At 38.7% G+C, this 24,096-nt stretch overlaps 1 protein-coding gene and 1 long non-coding RNA gene across 2 annotated transcripts in view; both read left to right on the forward strand.

The window, feature by feature from the left end:
- The window catches only part of ADAMTS12 (ADAM metallopeptidase with thrombospondin type 1 motif 12), a 329,970-nt gene that overhangs the window by 141,006 nt on the left and 164,868 nt on the right, over positions 1–24,096 (forward strand). The gene's annotated exons all lie outside the window — the stretch shown is intronic.
- LOC306663895 lies at positions 9,152–14,447 on the forward strand. Its single transcript, XR_013764578.1, has 2 exons — positions 9,152–13,388; positions 14,307–14,447. It is a non-coding gene; the product is annotated as an uncharacterized lncRNA (long non-coding RNA).

A 24,096-nucleotide genomic window follows, 5' to 3' on the forward strand; every position in this document is an offset into this window, starting at 1 on the left:
AAGATGCAGGTTGAATGGCTGGGTTCACTCTCAGCAAAGGCTTCTCTCCGAAAACAAATAAAGGAAGAAGCAGGTGGTGAGAGGAGAGGCTGTGAAAGACACCCAGGGAAGCTGAAATACATCCCACTCAGGATGCAGATTAAAACGTTCACTCTGCCATTGGCTTGGGATAAGTGTTCACTCTGCCATTCACCAATATCTTTGCAGACCCGAAGCCTTCCCAATACCGTCTCTTAAAATGTTGCAGGTGGTCATCCAGATTTAGGAAAAAGAACCCCTCGTCTTGGGGGAATATGCAGCCCTTTTCTCCAGCCATGTTAGATCTGTAGAGAAGAGAAAAGGAAAAGATCCCACTTGTGATTTGTTCTGTCTCTTCATCTGATCACCTATTGTAATTGATTGATTAGATGTTAGATTGGTTGACTTTTCATTCATTCAACTTTAGAGAGTTATTATGTCGTATGTGTACAGTTTGTAAATCTTCCCAAACTTAACACCATTACGCAGCACCCAGATCAGGAAATGGAACCCGATCCGTCCCCAGAAGCCCTCCTGTGCCACTTTTTCCAGATGTCTTTTCCCCAGAGATGACCACTACCCAACTTCCACCAGAATAGGTTAGTTTCACCCTTTTGGTATTCACACAAGTGGGTTGATTCAATATGCACCATTTATTCATTTCTTTATTTAGGTACTAGGGTTGAAGGAACGGGGGGCGGGGGCTCAACCTCTGAGCCACATCCCCAGCCCTTTTCACTTTTTGTTTTGAGACAGGGTCTCACTAAGTTGCTTATGGCCTCACTGACTTTCTGAGGCTGGCTTTGAACTGGGATGACAGGCATGTGTTACCACCCTTTCCAGTCTGTTTTACTTTTTTTCCTTACATTGCATTGGCGAGATTCACCTGCAGTGTTGGATATTGTTGCAGATCATTATTTATTACATAGAGCTCCATAGCGTGAGCATTTCATAATTTATTTCTCCCTTCTACTCTTTATTTTTGTGCTACTAGGTATTGAGCCCTGGGGTCTCTCACATGCCAGGTCCACGGAGCTACACCCCCAGCCCTCCATCCACTCTTGGCATGCAGTGGACAGATTCCGTTTGGGTTGCATGGCCAGTGTTGTAGTACATGTCTTTTGGTGAATACGTGCATACATTTTGAGGATATATGCACATGCCTCTAGCACTGGCTTAAGTTCTGCTTTTGTTGATTCAGCCAGTTTTGCAAAATGCTCATACCGATTTACTCTCCTAGCAGCCACACTGAGGAATTCCAGTTGCTTTCCATTCTACTTCTGTCTCCTTCAATTCTGGGGCCCAGATGACTGACTGCATGTGAAATATTCACGTACAATTCCACTGCAAATAGGTGGCAACATATTTGTAAAGCAGGGCTAATATTGTTGCTAATATTTCTGCTGCTCACCTCAGTAAAACCAATCTCATTCTTGAGCCAATAAATCTTTTTTTAAAAAGACAAATTTAATTATTGGTTCTGATTTTCCTATGACCATCAAGAATCCTGTTCAATATTTGTTGTTAGGAGTTGTCATCAAAAAGCTGAATCTCCATGACTTATCTGTGAATAGAATTGGAACACACACTTCTGAATCCAGGAGGAAAAAAAACACTAATGGAGTTGGAAAATTAAAAAACTTTATAGAATTAGTTATCCTCCACCCCCCCCCCCCCTGTTTTTAGCAGTGGTAGTAGAATGGAAGCTGTTAAGAACCTATTCAAAAATTTTATATATTAATGCCAGAAATCTCTTCTATTCTCACCTATAAATTCATCTCAAAAACTCCTTTATCTAATTGAATGAGAATTGGTCCCAGTTGTAGAAGATTCCGGATAGCTCACACCATGCATGTTTGTTTGGATGTTTTTATAAGCAGCATATTTTCTTGTGGAATGTTTGGCAAATGTGTGTAATAAAGCCATTGGATTTGAGGTTGTGGATACAGATGGATAAGGTCACCGCCCAATGAACAAACAACATTTAGATGTTTAACGTAGATACATATGAGTGCCGTGAATCTTCTCACCTCCCAACCCCAAGTATTCCTCTTTGATTTTTGTCTTGCAATAATTTTTTTTTTCCTTTTGTGGGATATGGGGGGAAAAAAAGACTTCTTTAAAAATAATACAGTTACTTCTTCACTTTTAAGAAACCAGTGAGGTTGCTGATTTTTATTCTGCTTTAAAGCTCATAAATTACTCATGTTCCAGTGAATTCAGATGACTAAAGTCAATGACTAGGAGCTGAGGAAGTTTTGTCTTATGATAAACATGAAAGGCCTGGGGTCTGAAGCACCACTTTACAGGATGGACACTTTCACAGCTATAAAATCACTGTGCTCTTAAGACAGCTTAGTCACTGACCAGCTTGCTGCTCTCTGGCCAGGTCAAGCTAACCACTTATACAACTGTTTATTAGCTAAATTTCTAGAAATAAAAGTTCTACATTAAGGGTAAATACATGTAAACATTTTAAAGATATTGCCTACTGGGTCCAAAAAGTCTGTGTCGCTTGCCACTCAGTCCAGAGCATATGAGAGGGCCGGTTTTCATCACCTAAAACCTGTCCCCAAACCAATTCCTCTGGCTTCCGTTAAGAGCCCTTCCTTTGGACTGCTCTCTGCATGTCCCCAGTATCTTTTTCTTCTCTGTGGTTTGACTTTTGTATATTCTCTTTTTAAATTTTTATTTATTTATTTTTGTATATTCTTGTAGCTTATCTACCCTATTCAAATATTTAACCTATTAATTCCTTAACTAAAAATTAAGCCCCAAGTGGCTCCTTAAGTTCTCAAAACTTGAATTTCTCCTGTGACAAGATGGGCACAATTACACCCTTTTCATGGAGCTATGATGAAGATTAAAGGCCCAAAGTCACGGAAAATCCTCAGCTTGTTGTCTGACATGCAATATAGACAAAGGGGCAAGAAACCTTAAAGTGACTTTAATTAACATGTGAATTCTTCTTCCAGATTGCCCAATTTTGCAGACTGCCAGGAAGTGATTCTCCTGACTGACTGTAATTCTGGACCCTGTAAGCCACAGAATAGACAGACACCAACTTCCCCGCATAGCTTTTCAGACAGACATTGGTTCCTCATATGAAGCTCAGCCCCTGTTGCTTGTAGTGGGCTGGTCATACTGGATGAAAGGAGATCAAATGCAATGAAGACACGTCCAGGGCCTGGACTGTTTAGAAATCAATTAATAAATCTATGCAAATAACTATCTTGCCCTATGAAGTAAAATGACTCATCAAAACTATTTATTTCAGAATTCTGAACAATAAGTTACCATTTCCATAAACAGATCATTTCAGTTTGTAATAGCATGCACTAACAGATTTAGGGTTACAGAGGAGTCAAGAAAAAAAGAAAAGGCCATTTCCTAAGTGCCCATCAGAAAATATTTTAGAAAACACTTAACAAAATATTTTTTAAACAGTAAGCACAATTGATTGCTTTCCTAATTCTATTCATTCCTAGGCAGTTCTTACCTATTTTCTGGGCCTTGAGTCGGTGGTCTGCTTCTAAGACTTTAATGCTTCTAGCTGAAAGGAGCCAATGTGGTCCCCTAGCCCAGTCAGACTGCTACCCAAGCAATATCAGCAAATGCCAGGAAGCAGAAATCTAGCCTTGCTGTAATAGTAATTAAGAAAATCTGGTACAGTTGTTTCCCCTGAAAGTCAGAGACTGTCTTTCTGGTTAAACACCCAATGTCTGGTCTCATAGTTCTAATAGAACCTCCAGGCAAGCATGAGAGGAAACCAGAAGTCACTGTGGATGAAGCCCAAATAGGTATGGTAACCACAACCTAAGAGTGGGAGAGAGTAAAACCCTCTACTGGTACATGAAAATAATTTCGCAAAAATGTATCATAATTTTATTGTATCTTCTGAGAGGAAAACATATAATGGACAATGAAGGCATTAGAAAAATCTCTAGGGTCTTCCAGTGCATGCTATGAAGTATTTAATCTGTATTTATATTAATAATGATAACTAGTAGCATACTAACAAATACTGATACTATTATACTACCATAACACAATCATATCTGCACTAATAGTATAATAAGAACATTTATACTAACAACAGTTTATACTAATACATTAATAACTGATAACACTAGAAATGTCATGCCTATGCAAAAGAGGGCTGCCTTCTTTTTATGTTTTGACCACTTTAACAGTAATCAAGAAAGCCCTTACAATAGTGTTGGCTTAGTTAAGAAATACAGAGCATGCTGAATAAGCCTGATCATTCCTAGCCTCCTTCCCTCTTGCCAGTATTATGTCATTGGTGTCAAAATGAAGAAGTAGCACATTGGTATTTTGGTCAAGCAGTTAAGTGCTGAAAATTATATTTTTCTGAATTTAGGGTCTTATCTTGAAAAGGCAACATCAAAAAGAGTGAGGAGATACTTTTTCAAATAGAACCAAAGTACTAAACAACCACGAATGACTTTGCTTTGATTACCAGAATGATAATCTAATTTTTCAAAAGTGATAGATCAGTAGTAACATTGTTGTAAGGACTTTTAGCTTTTCCTGAGCTCTTTGTTCTATTTTTCAAAAATCAAAGACAAAGTCAGCACAAAACACAAAAGAATTACTCTGGTAAAAAGAAAAATCTCTTGTTATCTGGACAAATTACATTTTTATATGGAAAAATTGGTACAGAAGATAAAGCATGACTTCTAACTACTTCTTCTTAAAAAAGAGCAAACTGAATATGCTAAGACCAGCTTATCATTTTATTGGAAAGCAATCTACATTCTAGGTTTACATTTTATAATATGTGGCATTGAAGAATTTACTAGCAGTTTTTAAATAAAAATTGAGTCAGACTTGTAAAAATGTTTTAACAAATTAAATTTTTTCTTGTCAGATTCTTAAATGTGAAGGTTTTATAACCTAAACACACTGTGACTCTGTTTTGGGCTTACAGTTTTTGAGGTTCACTTTATGGTTGGCTGACTCTATTGCTCTGGGCCTAGCTAAGACAGGACATCATGGAGAAGGGCATGGTGGAAGAAATCTTCTCAGCTTATGGCAGCCTGGAAGGAGAGGGAGAGGGAAAGAGAGGGGTGAGGAGAGAGAGAGAGAGAGAGAGAGAGAGAGAGAGAGAGAGAGAGAGAGAGAGAGAGAGAGAGAGAGAGAGAGAGAAAGCAGAGACAATAAGGGTAAGTCCCCAGTGACCTGCTTCTAGACATGCCCAGTTGCCTACAGTTACCCCCATTAATCCATTCCATTGATGTTATAGTTTAAATATGAGGTGTCCCCCAAAGAGTCATGTGTGAGACAATGCAAGAAGGTTTAGAGGAGAAATGATTGGTATGTGAGATTCTTAACCCAATCAGTGAATTAATCCCCTGATAGGAATTAACTGTGGTAACTGAAGAAGGGTCGGGTGTGGCTGGAGAAGGTGGGAATCAAGGAGTAGCTACAGGGGTGTAGTATATTTTGTATATCAAGAGTGGAGACACTCTCTCTGCTTCCTGGTCACCACGTAAGCTGCTTCCTTCTGCCACACTCTTCTGCCATGATATTCTGCCTCACCTGGAGGCTGGAGGAATGGAGAATGCTGTCCATGAACTGAGACCTCTGAACTGTGAGCCCCTAAATAAACTTTTCCTTCTCTCCAACTGTTCTTGTCTGACCTTTTAGTCACAATAGTGTAAAAGCTGATTAAAACAAATGATTAATCCATAAAATGAATTAATCTACTGATTGTTATAGCTCTAATAATATAATCATTTCACCTAGGAATATTGCTACATTGGCTATCATGTTTCTAATACATGTGCTTCTGAGGGGACACTTTTTATCTAAACCATAATACTAAGGCAAATAAAATTTCCTTCAAACCTACTATGTTCTATGTTCTTATGATTTTGGGCTATTGCCATCTTCTTTCACATTCTAGCATAGTATTTTACTTTAAAATACAATTACTTCATTAATAAAAACATCCCCTTATTTTGCACACACATACATATTTACTTGCCACTTGCTATGGTCTAAATGTTTGTGTCCCCACAAAATTCCTGTGTTGAAACTCCCTGAGGTAACTGCATTAAGAGGTGGAGACTTTGGAAGGAGATGAGATCATAAAGACAGGGTACTCTGGAGAGATGAGTGCCCTGAGAAAAGAGGCCTGAGGGAACTATGTGAGGACAGAGAGAAAAAGTGTCATCCATAAGGAAGTAGGCCCTCCCTCGCCAGTCACGTACACCCCTTGCTCTTGGACTTCCCAGCCTCCAGAACTGTAACTAGTAAATCTGTTGTTTATTGTTACCTCGTCTGTTTCGTTATAGCAGCCCAAGTGGACACCACTGTTGTTCTTAGTATAGTCACAAACACTCATCTTATTCCACTTTCGTGCTTGTGATATCCTCTGAGTTTGAGGATCAAAAGTGCTCTAGAATCAGCAAGAAAAAGTTGTTTTAGCTTTAAATCTACTTATTCTCTTCATTTTATGACGGAGGAGTTATGTCCCAATGAGGCCACCATCAGTTGAGAATATCTTAAGTTGAAAATACATTTGATACACCTGACCTACATCATAGCCTAGCATAACCTACCTTAAATATGCTTGGAACACTTACATAAGCCTAGAGTTGGGAAAACTATGTATCACACAATAAAGTGTTGAATACAGCTTAAATGTGTTCACTTTTGTACTGAACATAAGAAACGGGGATTGTATGTATACGGTTTTTTACCATCATATGGCTGAAAAATCTTCATTGAACCCTCACATGCTGGAATTGTCTGTATTTTAAAAAGATCTTGTTAAAATTTTTATGATCTACTAAGAACCTAAGTTTGCATATTAGTGGTTTCTATTTACTTAGATCTGATTTTGTTTCCCTAGCACTTGATTTCTTCAGCAATGAGCTAATAACACAGTTATTGCTGACTGGACTTCTATATCAAATAAATCTTGATAAAACAATATGTGCTGAAGAGTGTAAGTATAGCTCCCTGATTTCCCCTTTGATTATACTGATTGTTCTCTGTTACATCTCACATTATGAATCAAATGCAAAGAACTGATTGGGAAGCATCTCCTTAGCTTCAGAAGCATCAATTTGGAGCTTGTTGCTTTAGATTATGGGCCTTCAATTACATATCCAATTTGGAATTTGGGATACTTGGCTGGTGTTTGTTTAAAATCAAAATGAAAATATCTGCCAAATTCTGGATTTATTTTAAAATGAGGCCAAGTTCTGTGGAATCTAGCCAAGTCTCCCTGCTTTACTAGCTATGCAATAGGTCTAGGCCATGACCCAGTCAGTGACTCATGGGCAACTTTGCAGGTCCTGAAACCAAATGAAATTTGTGCCCCAGCAGAAGAACACTGTTTAAAACTACCCAGTTGGTTTCAACTCTTTATACAAGAGGAACTCAATAGACTGAAGGGGGGTCAGGTTTCAGTTGAAAGTCAAAACTAGTTCATCTTAGCCATTGTATTTTATAATCAGAACTTCTCACCCCTTCAAGGATCCTGGAATTAACCTTGTCTCCTGGATCTTGTCCAGCCTTTCCCACTTTATCCCCACCTCTTTCATCCCTGAAAGCTGCTTCATTCACCCTCACACTCAATAGAGCCAATGTATTTTAATGTTGGCTACTCACCCCACATCTGCAAAAGGCAAATCTGCCTTTTAGATTAGGGTTTGTGACTTTCTTCTCCCAACTTGCTTCCTTCCTGTCTGTGCAGTTCTTCCCGTCCCAAAGCTTTGATTGTCTATGTTTGGGGCTGCCTCTGAAGCGTATTGGAAACCTTTTTAAGTCTGAGGGGTAGTGTGTGCATTTAGGGATCTGTTGAGATGTGCTGCCTGATGCTTCCTTTGCTATTAAAGTTCAGTGATGTTTCAACCAGTTTTTATTTGTTAGATTGATTACAAATAGCGATAAATAACATTTACTAAGTGTTTATAGTGTGCCAGTTAGTTTTACATGCTATATGCCTCAACCCATGTCATTCTTATAAGAATTCCAGAAAAGAAAGTTTTAAGATAAGGAAACTGAGGCAGAGCAATAAAATTCAAATTAAATTATCCAATGCCATTTTCTCACTAATAAGAATTATTAAGGAATAATACTAATTTGGCTTCAAAACTCTGCAACTATATATCTTTCTATCCTGCTTTGCTTGGCAACTAAAACAGCATCCTAAGGAAATATGTAAACATGGTCTTAAAATTACAAATTCAAGTTTAAGAGGCTGAGAAGACATTTGAAGATTCACAAAAAAAAAAAAAAAAAAAAAAAAACTAACATTAAGATACTGATTTCCCTTTTACACGTTCCTCCCTCTGTCTGGAATCCATTATGTTCTCTCTATTTAAGTAATAATTGTACCTCTGGGTTTGAAGGATAATAAATATAATTCTAACTGTAGAAGTTTTCAGAGAGGAGGCTGGACAGGAGGTAAAGGAGACAATCGTCATATTTATTAGCATTGATTGTTCATTTTTTCTTCTGTGGAAGGATGTGGTTTGTGTATTTGTTGACCTAATTCCATTCTTTGAGAGAATGACAGTAGGGAGTGGGCTTGGAGGCACCTGAGTCTGTTTGTGCAGTGCAGACCCTGGGGTCTGGAGACCCGGCTAGGCCAGCTGCAGCTCAGCAAGGCTTTAATTTAGAATTTCCTGAACCACTTGTGAATCCAAAATATTTCATATGTGTTTCAAAATAACAATTGAAAAGGAAGCACAAACAGCCTTTCAGCTGTAAAAATTCTGATATCTAGCAACAGGGCTGGGTCACTGCAAGTTGTCACCCATGGGGGAAATCAGTTACAAAGTGCCTTGGAAAGTTCTGTCTTAGTTTGGAAGGGGAAAATTAGGGTTATGGCTGGAAGGAGGGCAAAGTTTCAGTGTTTTGGGAAAAAGTTCAGGGGGATCAGGCAGCACTGTCAGGGCTGTAATGTGGGTGTGAAGGGTGTCGTCTAGGTCTTGAGCTGGTAATAAATTGCTCCAGGAGCAGGATATGGTATTTGAAAATGATGGGGGTGAAACTTATTATTGGAATTTGGGGTACACGGGAGAAGAGAGAGAAATAACTTCTTTCTTTCTTCCTTTCCCTTCCCTTCCTTCCCTTCTCTTTTCTTTTCTTTTTTCCAGTACTGAGAACTGAATCCAGGGACTTTTTACCCAATAGCTAGCTACATTCTCTATTCCTTTTTAGACTTTTAATTTTAAGACAGGGTCTTACTAAATTGCTGAGGCTGACATCCTCTTGGCTCAGCCTCCCGAGTCTGGGATTACAGGTGCGTGCCACCATGTCTGGCCATGACTGCATCATTTCTAAAGTGCTTTCCTTCCTTGCTGTCCCTTAGACTGAGTGTCATCTGGCTCTGCCCGTCTGTTCGGGGTAGTGTCTGAGGCTGCTTGCCCACACTCACTGTGTTCCCATCAATCTTTCTGATAGTTTCGAGCACCCATTAGGCGTTGTCCTGCCCTGGACATCCTATTCCTGCTTTTCTCTGTCTGCCGCACTCTCTGGTGTTTGCACATGGGCTTCTTGTCATCTCAGTCTCAACTTCAGTGCCTCCCCCTATAGTGTTTGTTTCCTGATCACCGTATTCGAGATACATCCCCCCACACTGTTTATCCAAGCAGCCTATTCGTGTCTCCCGGCATATATATTTGCAACCTCTAATTTTTTGTAGTTTTTTCTCACTTATTTGTGGTTACCATTAGATTCTAAGTTCCTTGAGGTCAGGGACCATGTCACTGATGCTCACTGCTGTCTCCTCCACTTAGAGTACAGTAATTAGCTCATAGTGGATTCTTAATAAATCTCTGCAAGATTCAGCTCAGGAGAAAGGAAGCATGGAAGTTTCTGGAATGGTTTGTGATAAGGTGCACTTTATGACCTCATCCTCCTTTGACATCGTGCTACAGTTGAATTTAGGATCAATTTTAAATACAGAATATCAGATTTTCTTTATGAGGATAGTTGTAACATTGACCTGAGTTAAGAAGCATAAATTAGATCTGACTGGTTATGTAGCAGGTTTCTTCAGCCTTTGGGATATTTTATTTTTCAATGCAAATCTTTGAGGAAAATTCTGAATACCATTTATTTCCATGGAATGATAATGCCTATTTGATCCTGGGATCACCATTATAGCCCTGGGACAAGACAAGGATACATAAAGCGAATTCCATTTCAGTGGTGAGAGCGTACCTCAGAGAGTTTAAAGCACTTTCCCAGTGTCAGATGGCTGGCATTAGAATTCAGGACTCTTGGTTTGTATGAATTGCTCATTCTACTACTTGTTTTCTCAGATAATATTTATCTCATTTTTTTTTTGTATTTTTGTGGTAGATTGTACATTGTGGCTTTAAATTTTTATCCACACCTTTGGCGATATGACTCTACCCTCTGTCATTGAGTATACCATTATGTATAGTTCTGACTTTAAGAACCTTGGCTACACCCACATTTTCAAGAAAGTAAGCAAAAAATAAACCAGGATAAGGTGGGAGACAAAATGTGTTATATGCAGTCACCAGTTGACTTAATTGTATTCTAAGTGAATAACTTTAACCCAATGTAGTAGATGGGGAAGAAAATAACTAACTTCAGGAAACTGTTCTTTGTTGTGAGACTAAAGACAAACATACATAAATACTATCCTCTAGCAAATTTGCCTTTTTGCAGAGGTATCAGCAATTCTGAAACTAAATGTATCGGAGGACTAAGAAAATCAGTAAACATAGGAGAGAGAAAACATAGATATAAAATATCTAAAATGTATGAGAATAGGTTTCTTAATTGTAGAGAAAGGAGTTATGAAGAAAGGAGGAAGACTAAAATAAATTCTGTGGTGTTTGGTTGACAATCAGGGGTATCAGCATAAATCGATGTTGACAAGAGAGACAGAGAAATTGATACATATGTGTGCATATGTGTGTGTGCATATGTGCATCACTCACCACTCAGTGCTAAGAGGACTTGAAACAGTAATGCTCCAATAGCAATGAGCATTTCCACCACCCAGACCTTGGTTTCTAATCCCATTCTCCAATTTTAAAAAAGAGGAGGGTTTGTGAGATATGTGGTTTATTTCAAGGATGGGGCAGTAAATGCACAAGTTGAACCTGTAATATCTTGTTCTAATAGAATATAAGTACTCAACAGCGCTGAGTATGTTGAAAGTACACAGAGCCAACTGGAGTGGTCAAACCTGGGATGATTGAAGCAACAGAGTAAAGAATCGAGATATCAGATTATAACCCATAGAATAAAATAGATTTCCATACTACAAATAGGTGAAAGGGCAGAAATAGAAAAATCACTATGTGGCAGAGCAATAACCACTAAAGACGAGTATTGCCAATGTTTGCCAACATTCGTGGATAAAAGTACAATGAGAAACAGAATCTTGTTATAATTTCAAAGTATCTCTTCATAAAATCTTACTGTTTTAGTCAGCTTTCTTGTTGCTGTAATGAAAATACCCAACAAGAGCAAATTTTAGAGGAGGAAAAGTTTATTTGACAGTCCAGAGAAAACTGGCTTCATTTTGTTTTTTTTTTTTTGGAAGTGAGATGAGGCAGGACATCATGGCAGAAGGGTATGGCAGAGAAAGGCAACTCAGAACATCACAGCAGGAATAAGAGAGACACTGCAGACCAGGGACAAAATATTAACCCCAAAGTCATACATACCCCAGGGACCCACCTCCTCCAGCCACACCCGACCTGCCTACAGTTACTGCAGTTACCTGTCAGTGCGTGGGATTAAGCACATATAACAAAGCTAATGGGAGATGAAGACAAGAGACTGAGGGGTAGAGAAAGAAATGAGGCTGAAGAATTAGGTAGGCAGGAGAAAAGACAGATTGGGCGGAACTAAGAGAGAACATAGGGTTCAGGGATGGAAGATACTACCAGTTATTAATAATGGTATTTATTATATGGCAGGTTCTATGCCTACATACCCAGAAGGATGTTGTTGTTAGCTTTACTTAACAGATAGAAAATTTAAGTCACATGCCAACATCATTGAGGAACTGCAGATTCCAGCTCATTGTCTGTGCTGTGGCATAGGAGACTGGGAAGCTGATGCTCCAAACCTTGGTTCTTGTGTTCAGACAAAAGAAAATTTAAAGTCAGACATGGAAAGTCAAGCAAGAGAAGTATATTATGAGTGAAAGTAAAGTCTCAAGCAAAGAGCATGAGAGAGAGAGAGAGAGAGAGAGAGAGAGAGAGAGAGAGAGAGAGAGAGAGAGAGAATGTCTGACCAGAAAACAACAAAGAAAGCAATCTGCTTCCAAATTCATTACTGTTTGACATTTCTCAGAAGAGTTGCGTTCCACCTTCATCAGTCTTTACCAATCTGACACTTAACTCCTCCTTCACATTGAGCAGAGGAGTTTTTGATCCTCGTTGTTCCTCTTTGGAACTGTCATGGCAGCCATCCTATTCAGGCAGGCTTTAGCGACACATCCATCGTGTGTTAATAAGGGTGCTGGGGTCAATGATCAGATAGACTTCATCTTGGTGCACCTGTGCTTTTAATGAAATTTCCCTCCTGAAATAAATTAAGAAACCCGTTGTCATAAATTCTAACTTTATAATGACCTCAGTGGGTCCCGTCAGGAGTTAGCCCTATTGATCTTTCCTTCTTGACCTATTCCTTACACGATTCCCCTTGTTTCCACATGCTTATTCTCAGGGTTAGTACACCTGTTGTTGATCTATGAGTCACTTGATAGTTCATTAAAGGCAATTTCAGAGAAACCCTATGACCCAGCTGTGTTATAGGTTCACATTTAATTTCCCACTAATAACTTCTCCTAATCTGCTGGACCAGCACTAACACCACCAAGTTCTCCAAATGTCCGGTTCCAAGAGACAGTCTTAGGAAACTCCATGATTAAAAAATGAAAAAAGCAATATCCCTGTACAAAGGAATGAAAGTGAACTCTTATCTCACATCATACACAAAAGCCAACTCAACATTGATTAAACACTTAAAACATAAAGCCTGAAAATAAAACTCACAAAAATGCTTCTGTGCATTGGACTGGGCAGCGAGGCAATGATTCCCTGTATATGACATCAAAATCACAGTCAATGAAAGCAGAAATAGACAGATAGGATGTATCAAGTAAAAAATCTTCTGCACAGGAAAGGAAACCACAAAATAAAAGACAACTAAAGGAATGGAAGATAATATTTGCAGAACATATATCTGGAAAGGGTTTACTATTCATAATGTCTGAGGAACTCTTTCAATTCAATAGCAAAGCAGAAACAAAACAGACAAAAAGTGCCAGATAACCCAATTAAAAACTGAGAAAGGAATTGAATAAACATTTATCCAACAAAATCATAAAAAATGTCATGTCAATCTTACCTCAGTAAATCAGTTTTAAAAGAAGAGAAGCCCCGTGTGGTGGTACATGCCTGTAATTTCAACAGCTTGGGAGGCTGAGGCAGGAGGATCGAAAGTTCAAAGCCAGCCTCAGCAACGGTGAGATGCTAAGCAATTCAGTGAGACCCTGTCTCTAAATAAAATACAAAATGGGGCTGGGGATGTGATTTAGTGGTTGAGCGCCCCTGAGTTCAATCCCTAGTACCACCCCCACCCCTGTCCCCCCACAAAAGAAAATTTATCCTGTGGGAGTTGTCACAGGTATTATGTCAGAAAGACTTGAGCTCTTCAGATCCCAGTCATCACCTGAAGCTCTGAGAATTAGCACAGTTAGTGTCAGAAATGATTTTTTATTGGTAAAATGAGAGGCTTGCTAGTTCGAACAATAAATACCAGAAATAGGCTCTCAGTGGTAAAATTAGAGGTAATCAATCAAGTTGTGGGGGAGGAGTAAAACATTATTAAGGTTCTCTCCACCCACGTGTGAAGAGGTTTCAGGAATCCAGGGAGGCCTGTGCCATGGCCACAGGACAGCTCATCCACAGACAGTCCTATGAACAGCCCTGGAGGAGGACTTGTGGTATCTAATGCTGACTAACTCCAGAGCATTAGAGTCCTATATCTGGAATACTTGGAAACCCAGGAGATGATGCAAAGTATTCAACAGGAGAACTCAGATGAGTAAAGTAGTTTCTTTGGTGATTGGGAAGGCAGTGTAGGTCTCCCTAGACTCATGACCACCATCAGCACCAGGTACCATTGCAGGAAAATGAAGAAGCTGGACTGATTTTAGAAGAAATGATGGAAGTACTTTATATCAACTACCCATATCCATGTCTTTATAATTTGGTCAGTTTTCTCTCTCCTGTAAAAGTGTATCTAAGGGAAGGGATGACTTCCTGGTTCTAGGTTAGATTGACTTTTATGCTTAAGATGATGGGAACTGTCACTCAGTGTTCTTAATACCGCTCTTCTTCTGTGGGATGGATAGACAGACTTCAGTTTTTCAGCTATCTGTGAATACCCAGAAAATCCATGTGAGCCAGTCTATGGACCACAAAAGCCCCTTAAAGGCTGCCAGAGGTCGTTGTCACTCTCCTGTAAATTGACATTAAGAGGAAACCTGAGAAAAGGAAAAGGAAAGGGAGATTTTAGGATCTGCGGCTGTGGAGATTTTCTATCTTCATCTGAAATGACTTAGGGTCGGCTCTGGGAAGGGCGTTATCTTCTAGCCACGTCCCAACAGACAGACAAATTCAGCCTCCAGTTTGCAAGACTCCATCGGCTCTGCTCTGATTGCCTGCTGAGTGTGGTTATTTGAAGGCTGTGGGGTTTGCTCCTACTCTTAAAGCACCTCTGCCCAGGCCTGAATGAGCATAATTCTGCGTTGCATTTTGAGCAGTTGAGATCTGAGGAGAGCCTCTCAGTGATTCTAGACATTAAGATTGAGAGACTTCTTTCTGATTCAGAGCTGCTTCCAGGGGCTATGCTAGGATGAAGCCGGGTAGTTGACAATGTCACTCCCTTTGAGTTTTAGGGAAAGCTCAATGAAAGGAATTTTTTGAGAATGTAAAAGCATAAATATTCTAGATAAAAATTAGGAGAAAGTGTTCTGAACTTAGGTGTAGTAAGCAAAGAGTTCTCAGACTTAGGCATTCTATAAGAGGAAAAACTGCTAATTTTGATCTCATCAGTATCAAAAACTTTTGGTCTGCAAAAGTCCATGTGAAGTATGGAATTTCATCTTGGAGTGATGAAGTTTTCCAAAATTGATTTTGGTGACAATTTGTGCCACTTTGTGCATACAGTAAAGGCCATCGGATTGTTGGAGACTTTATATGGGTGAATTACATGTGATTATATCTCAACAAAGCTATTAACTGAAATGAAAAAAAGCCCATGTGAAGAGAATAAGACAAACTATATACCAGGAAAAATATTTAATGAAGAACTAGTAGCGAGACCATTTACACCAAGCCCAGAGGGACATGCCTGTTATCCCAGCTGAGGCAGAAGGATCACAAATTCAAGGCCAGCCTAGACAATTTAGTGATACCCTGTCTCAGAATAAAAATTTTAAAAGAGTTGAGATGTAGCTTAGTGGTAGATTATCCCTGGATTCATAATGCATTTTTAGTTAATGTTTGTATGTGAAGTAACATTTAGATTAAGAGCTTTGTATTGTTTTGTTTTGCCTTTTTTTTTTTTTTTTAACATTTCCCCAATTGCTTCCATATCATTGCTGAAAGGGCCATCCATCTTCCATTAAGTTGCTTTGCACCATTGTCAAAAATCAGGCATCTTTAAGTGGGTATTTGGGTTCTCTGCTCTGTTCCATTGATCCATGAGTCTATCCTTCTTAAGTTTTAATAATGTAATCAATGTGTTTGGAAAATAGGATTCGTAAGATCTGCTCTTCTCCATGATTTTAGGAGAGGCAACTATTGTATAAGGCTTGAGCTCTGTGAACTTGAAAGCAAGTATGTGAATTTAACGTATTAATATTGAGAAGAATAAGATTTCATTCATTCTCCTTTTAAATTCTTTAAAATTTTTATCTGGTTGGCTTTGTTAAATTTTCAGTCACATGCTGGGAACGTGAGAACTGTCCAATTTAGTGAGTCTTTGCTGCCTGGTTTCCATCTGAAGCCCACCTGTAAGCTCTCTGAATTCCTCTAAGATCATGGCTCAGATAGATTCAGAAATACAAGGTGACCTTAATAAGTAAAGTGTAACATAATTCAAAGGAGAGCTATGTCCCCCCAGTCACTCCAAAATGAAAACGGTTTAGCATTAGCAGTTTGGAATTACACAGGGCATTCTGAATTCCAGAAAGCCCACACATTACTTCTCTTGACACTTTTGTTGGTCCTGTTTATCCAATCTGTTCTCCTTTGCTTTTCTGCTTAGTTACATTCTGTCCTGAAAGACCTGATTGCCACACTGAGAAGTCAGAATGTTCTATATGCTTTTCCAGCTAGATGGTGAGTCCCTCAATGAAAGGAAAGTCCATTTTATTCAAAACCATTCCTTCAGGCCTGGTGCCAGGACAGGAAAGCAGCAGGTGCCCATTGAATCCAACCTTCCTTGGTCCCTCTTCCTCTAAACTCCTCTTGTCACTCTTAGTGACATTAAATTGATTTACAGGCACTTTTCTGTGATTGTTTTGTGCTGATGGCTCATCTTCTCCCATAAATAAGAACATCCTGAAAGCAAAAGCTGTATTTTAGGCTTTATCATTCCCTAGAGAGCAAGCCTGGTAGGTTCTGAATGCACAATCCTCTATATTTAATTAAATGTCACAGTATAAGTATCTTGAATTCACTACCCCATTTTTAAAAAATTATTTATTTATTTATTTATTTATTTATTTATTATAGACTGTATTTTGATTAATTGTACATAAATGAGATACATCATTTCATTTCTATGGTTTGTACACAAGGTATATTCATACCATTTGTGTAATCATACATGTACATAGGGTAAGGATGTCTGTCTCATTCCATGCTTTTTCATGCCCCCCTCCCTCTTATTTCCTTCTACATAATCTTACTACCCCATTTTTGAGAAGAGAAAATTCCAGAGCCCCTGTCTTTAAAGGCCAGGAGGTCCAAACTACCTGTTAGGGAGAAGTTATCCATGGCAGATGTGTGGTAAGAGCTGCCTTCTTGGACAAACAAGAAATTCATGGAGTGGAAGAGTTAAATAACAAAATTTAAACCTTGACGTTTACAGTCCAGAATAGCAAGCAGTCTACAGAGGACGATATCTCAGACTGAGAATGTTAAACCAAAAGAAGTGGGGAGCAAACTAACAACCTCAAGAGGGCAGAAGTTGGAAAAGGGGAAAAGGTTAAGTCAAGACGGATTCCCATTGATAGGTGTAGTACTAGAAAGGCGGAGAAGATCACAGAAGCGATAAGTTTATAATCAGTAATTGCATAAAAAATAAACTCAGACTTGAGTCATTCCATAAGTTTCTCTAGTCCTGGAAACAGCTCGCCAGGGCAAATTTACTTTCCTTTCTTTGCTTCCTCCAAAAAGCAAACTGCACGATACTGGGCGACCCTTAGTGCCCTCACCAGCTGTGACACTATTCCTGGCCTTGGCCTCTAATTAGGTGAGAACAGGACCAGCCAGATTCGTCAATGATCCAGGAAGGGTCCATGGAAAGAACTTTTAGTTTATGTTATAGATAAATCTCATTTAACTGGAATGCTTTGGATCATGGAATTTTTGGCTAATTTAAGTTTGTTATTTGAAGTTTAGTCAGAAAAGCTCTATTTCCAATTGTTGAACTCTTAATGCCGTAATAAGTATGTTTTGTGATTGTGAAAGACTGATTGGTGAGTTAGTCTCCTAGGAATCTGGAAATCACAGTGGGATTTGTTGATTACAGTTATGAAAAGTGCAGGAAATAGGTGACTCTGCGTTCATTTCAGCATCTGCCATCTTCCCTGGGAGTTAGCTTTTTAAGTTCATTTTAATTCTTTAATTAATTAACTTTTTAATAAACAATAGAAATGTATTCCTCACAGTTCTGGAGACTACTGTTTCTCCCATATCCTTGCCAACATTTATTGTTACTTATATTCTTGATAATTGCCATTCTGACTAGGGTGATGGAATTTCAGTGTAGTTTTTATTTGCATTTCTCTAATTGCTAGAGATGTTGAACATTTAAAATTTAGGTTTGCTGGATTCAGGTTACTCTGGACGACATGTTCCACTATGGAAGAGGTTCTATGAACTTTTATAGTTCCAGAACAAAAGGAAGTCATAAATTAAAACATTTACCAATTACATTGGTAGGAACATCAGATAGTCAGGCCACAGCAAAAATGGGGAATCTCTTCTATAGGTTTTAAATATTTCTTCATAATTTCCTTAGTTATAGGGTTGTTGGGGGCTAGGAGTCTGCTAAGCTTAGTGACATATTCTGAGAAGTTTACATAATAGGAGAATGTGGGCAGATACAAAATTAAGGTAAATGCCCATTAAAGGGCCTAAGATAGTCCAGGATAATTTTGGCTCTTTACCTACAATGCTTCAGTTCTCTACAATTACAAGTTTCTAGTCAGCCAAGGTCACATCCTCAAGATTCATCCATGGTGTATCTTAAGTAAGGATTTCCTTTATTTTTAAGACTGAACAGTATTTCATTTTGTGTTGTCTTAGTCCTTTTGTTGTTGCTGTATCAGAATACCAGAGACTGGGGAATTCACTGAAGTAGCTTTATTTCTCAAAGTTGTGGAAGCCAGGAAGTCAAATATTAAGGTGCTGGCATCTGGTCTACATCTGGAAAGGACTTCTTGCTGACTCACAACTTTGTGAAGGTCGTCGCGTGGTGAGACAGAACAAGCATGCTGGTGAGGTCTCTCCTCCTCTTTTGATAAAGCCACCAAGGCCATCCTGGGGCTCTTCTCTCATTAACTCATCTAATCCTCATGATCTCTCAAAGGCCCATCTCTAAATATTAACATATGATTTTTAAGGTTAATTTTCTAACACATGAATTCGGAGAGGACACTTTCAAACCACAGCATATGTGTATCCTGCATTTATTTATTTACTTACTTATTTTGTATAACCCTGACCATAATCCTCAGCAATTCACAACATATTCCCCCAGTGTATATGAGTATACCGTGTGTGTGTGTGTGTGTGTGTGTGTGTGTGTGTGTGTGTGTGGTGTTAGGGGGTGAGAGACTAGCGGGAGGGGGAGGATTGGAGAAGAAAACTTAGAAATAATGACCTCAACAATGGAAAAGTAAAGAGGATATCAATATATTGAAAATATAGTCTTTCTCACAAAGCTCATGGATTTTAGGGCAATTTGCCTAGCTGGAGGTAGGAGAGTTTGAATTATAGGTAAATGTTGATCACATAAGTGAAGATTTAATTTTATACCAGTAAGTATTAATGTATGTGCCATTTTTTAAGACAAATATTTATTCTGTACCTGGACATTAGTTCAGACTCTTCTGCCCTCATGAAGATTGCAGAGTGGAGATGGCCTCAAGGCAGGGGCATACAGATACCTGGCAGGACCCTCCTTGTCAGGGGGAGAGTTGGGGCTGCCATGAGTTTCTGCCAAACAAAAAGGACATGGGGACTTTGGAAGAACTGGGTTTTGAGGGAAGAGAATGCAGTGCTTGTTAGTGGAGATGCGTGCAGGAACCTGAGAATGAAGCTTTCTGAATCACGAGGAAGGGGAGCAAGAGGGTCCTTATTTGGGTCATGGGAAACAAGGGCTGTGTCTGTCCATAGTGAGGGACAGCAGCTCAGACGGAAGCTGGTGCAGGAGGCTGGGAATGAAGAAGGAAGGAGGGACTTTCTCCAGGTGTCTGGAGCTAAGTGGGAAGGGGCAAGAACAAAGCTCGTTTGCAGGAACAGTCTCGTGGTTCTTAGGAAATTAGAAATACAAAATCAAGTTTGAAAGTGAATATCAATTGAGAAAGAAATTGCGAAGCATTATAAATTTTAAAAAGGTGACAAATATCCCAACTCTCACAAAGTCCAAAAAAATCTAATAGTTGTGGTAACTCACTCCCTGGTACACCTCTCTCCCTACTAGCATGCTTTTATATTATTGTCCTGCATTTATTTATTCATTCATCAATTTGGAGACAGGAAATTACTTTTTAAAATAAATCTTTGTGTCAATCCTCCCTCCCTCTCTCCCCCTCCCTCACTCTCTCCCTCTCCCTCCCTCTCTTCTTCTCTGTCTCAGTGTTGCTTTCTGTCGCTTTCTCTCTCTCCCCCTCCAATCCCCTTGAAAAAAGGCAAAAGAAAAATCTATGATTAAAAATTCTTTAATCCTGACTACTGCTTCCTTATCACTTTGTCCTAGTGGGTGAGGGAGGAACTCAGCAGCCTCGAGGGAGGGGCTGAGGCAGCCAGCAGCCTCAAAGACATAATAGTCTTTAATCAGAATTAAATAAGCCTTGACTGGAAATGAGAGCAACTAGACCCTTGATCTATTGTGATCTTCATATTTTTTGTTGCAAATAAAACTGAGAAAAACAAAATCATATTATTGTGATTTTTGTCATGCGACTAAATATTGTGCTTAACTCCTTTCTTAAAACAATTCTGTGAGATTTTAGATAAAACATTAAATAATTAGAAGTCTCTGGCTTAATACTCAAGTGTCTCATGCTCTTAACAAAACTATGTGATAAAAATACAATGTAAACCACAAATGCAAGTCATATATGCAACTTTCAATTTTCTAGCAACTAAGTTAAAAAAAATGAAAAAGAGATTAAATTAATTTGGGTAATTTTTTAACCTAAGGTCTCCAGACAGTTACTGTTTCATCATATAATGAATGCAAATTATTAATGTGATAGTTTATGTTCTTTTAATCACACCAAGTTTTGAAAATCCAGTGAGCATTTTTACATTGATAGCACATCTCAGTTTAGTTAGGTGTACCAAATGTCAAATGCTCAGTCACTGCATGTGACTGACAGTCACCATATTGACCCCGATAGGGCTTCTCTGGGCCTTCACTCTTCTGCCACTGCTCCAGCAAGTGTGTTTATCAGAATCTCTATGTTCAATCTCTCCCTTTATGCATTATGTATCTGATTTCCTTTCCATAATAGAAATGCTGGCTTTTATTTTTTAACCTCTTTCCCAATTATATACCTTCACAGAAGAATGATCAACTTATTACTTAAAGGGAGTAATTTCACTTTTTCTCGTTAACTTTGCATATAGGCTATTTTTCTCCTTTTGGAGAAGCATGAGATGAATGGATATCCAAACTGGGTGAATTTATATTTCCTAATAATTACATATATTGTTATATGTTTCTTTTGTTAGGGAAACATTTGGGATGTTTGGAGAGCTTTTGGTTAACTCTGTCAAAAGAACAGGCATTAATAAGAGAATTGAAAAAAAATAAAGGGATGCATAAGAAAAAAATTATGACACAGGAGGCAATAGATAACATTTAACACCACCACTAAATTTGAAAGACATTGTCACATTTTGTATTCAAAGAACTGTATTATTTTTTTACAGAAAAAACAATGCCTGCAAAAAGACAATGCAATTTGCAAATAATAAAATATCAAAATATGTTAAAAAAGAGAGAACTGGAGAAGAAATTCAGAAAAATTCTGCCATTAAATTGTAGAACTGTGATGAAGAAAATAGAAGTAAATGTTCTTTATCCTTAAAGTTTAGTTTTCTAACTATAAAAGCAATACTTTTTTTAACTATAACAGGTAATACATAAAGAAAATACAAAAAAGTGGACAAAAGAAAAATTTCCCACAATTTCACTTTCTTTAAGGAGCTTCCAAGAAATTCCAGAACTGAAACAGGAGTGCCTTGTTATATCTTGAATTTCCCTCTCCTTTTGAGGCAGGGAATACCTCACTCACAGAACAGTGTTTCCTTTAGGAACCAGAACTTGCCCGATTTCAACACATGAACTTGTCTGTTGTTGACATTTTTCTTTGAGGATTGGGTGTTGGAAGTGGGTAAATGTACTGAGGAAAGCATGGAGCTTGAGAGGCAGAAATAGATGCCTCACTAAGGTAACTTTGGGCTCCTTAAGCCGTGATGTTGGATGGCAGGTCCCTTGAATGAATGAAGGGACCTTTTGGGGTTATTGGCGAAGGGTCAGCTCAGCATTGTGGGCTTGAGTGTCTTGGATTGTGGCCTTGGCCTAAACAGTCTGGCTAGTTTTCTGTGTGGGAAACTTTCTTCTGTCACATGACATCCTTGCTAGAACTGTCCAGAAAATTGCTCTCCTTTTGGTGATTGACACCTTTAGTATTTGAAATGCACTCTTACATTCTGACCGTTACCCCTCCTCAGAGTGAAGTAGAACAGGGACACTAGGGACCTGCCTAATACTCTTCGTCAGCTTCTGGTTCTCATCCTGTTCCATCCTTTGTGAGGGAGGTACTGGGTGTCTATGAAACCTGCTGTCAAGCCTATGTCAGGTTCAGTGCCCTCTGCCCTTCACATTGCCTTTATCTTCAGAAATGTACTTGGAATGGTTAATTTGAATTGTCAACTTGATTGGATTAAGAGCTACCAATGATTAAGAAGCTTCTGAATGTGTCAGTGAAGGCATGTCTAGGAATGATTGGAATGTGGGATAGTGAACTGAAGTGGAGACCCTCTCTAAGTATGAGCCACACCACCCAATAGGATGGTGGCTTGGATGGGATAAAAGTTGGAAGAACAAGGAAGCAGATGCAGATGCAAACTTGACTCTTCTTGAATAGGTTCTTGATTGCTGCTTCAATTGTCTGAGGATATCGGACTCTTGCTTCTTCACTCTTCCAAACTTCAGAACTCTGTCAGTGATTCTACAGATAGTTTCTAGAAGCCTTGGCCTCAGACTAGGGTAGCACTTTTGATCCTTCTTGTTCTGGGACTTCTGCCTCTTGGACTGTGCAACTTTTTGTTCCTCCAGTTCTCCAGCCTGAAGATGGCCATTGTGGGCTGTTCAACTTCTGGTCATGTAAGCCAATCTAATAAGTTCCTTTTCATAATCATATTTCCTGTTGATTCAGTTCCTCTGGAGAACCCTACTAATACAGCACTTAACACCAGTTTAGTGTTTGTAAATTAGTGAGTCCCATCATGCCCAAATGAACCCTTTGGGTGATTTTATCTGCCTCCAGCTCTATGGAGTAATCATCTGTTTCTGTCTCAAAGTCAGGCCCAAAGGAGCTCATGTTTATGAATAAATGACAAGATTCAAGTTGGATTTATTAGAATGTGAATATCATTTTTCACTTTTATTTACTGCTTTATTCATTACCTCCCCCCCAAATCATTACTAAGTGAGTGAATCCATGTACTGCATATTAAAAATCCACCAGACTCTATGCTGAGTTTGAAGTTCCACAGTGACTGAGACATGATCCAGTTCTCCCCTGTAAAGAAAATCTTTCTCAGGGAGATGTTCTCCATATCAGTAGGCTGATCCAGGTAGAAGAAAATCAAATGAAATACAGATCTTCAAGATAAGAGAATTAAGAGTGGCAAATTTATTTTACTTGCTACATTCATTAGTAGAAAAACCCTGCCATTTGTTCATAACAAGAATAATTTTCTAAACTTTACTAGAAGGATGCAAACTGTTGAGTCTCTCCTTTTGGCACAAGCCACAAAAGAAAACTGACCAATAAATGAAGCTGATATAAAATCCCCTGAATTATCATTTATGTCTCCTGAATCCCTCCTATGATGTCCCAGAGGACTAAGGAAAACTATGTTTTCAGTGCCATTAGAAAACAAATTCTTAGAACATATTGAGAAACTATATGCTCTGTAGCATTCCCTACATAAAGTAAATACTCTATTTTTTAAATAGAGCATGAATTTCACTATGAAAACTGACACAAAAATCTTGTATACTACTTTGCAGAAACACCTATCTCTTATCTCCAGTATGCAAAACTTAAAAGTTTTAAGTGAAGAACTTTAAAAAATAAATTAAAAAAAATAATGCAGATAGCAGAATGGAACAAAGACATGAGCAAAGTTCTTAGGGAAGGAAGAAAGAAAGTAAGGAAGATAAAGGAAAGGAAAGGAAGAAGAAATGTTAAGACAACAGAGAGTATAAGTAACCTTAATGATGGAGAGAAGCTGCCCGGAGCCCTCCTACACTGTGGATTCTAGAATTATAGGAACT

Source organism: Sciurus vulgaris (assembly GCF_902686455.1).
Source record: "Sciurus vulgaris genome assembly, chromosome: 6".
Lineage (NCBI taxonomy): Eukaryota > Metazoa > Chordata > Mammalia > Rodentia > Sciuridae > Sciurus > Sciurus vulgaris.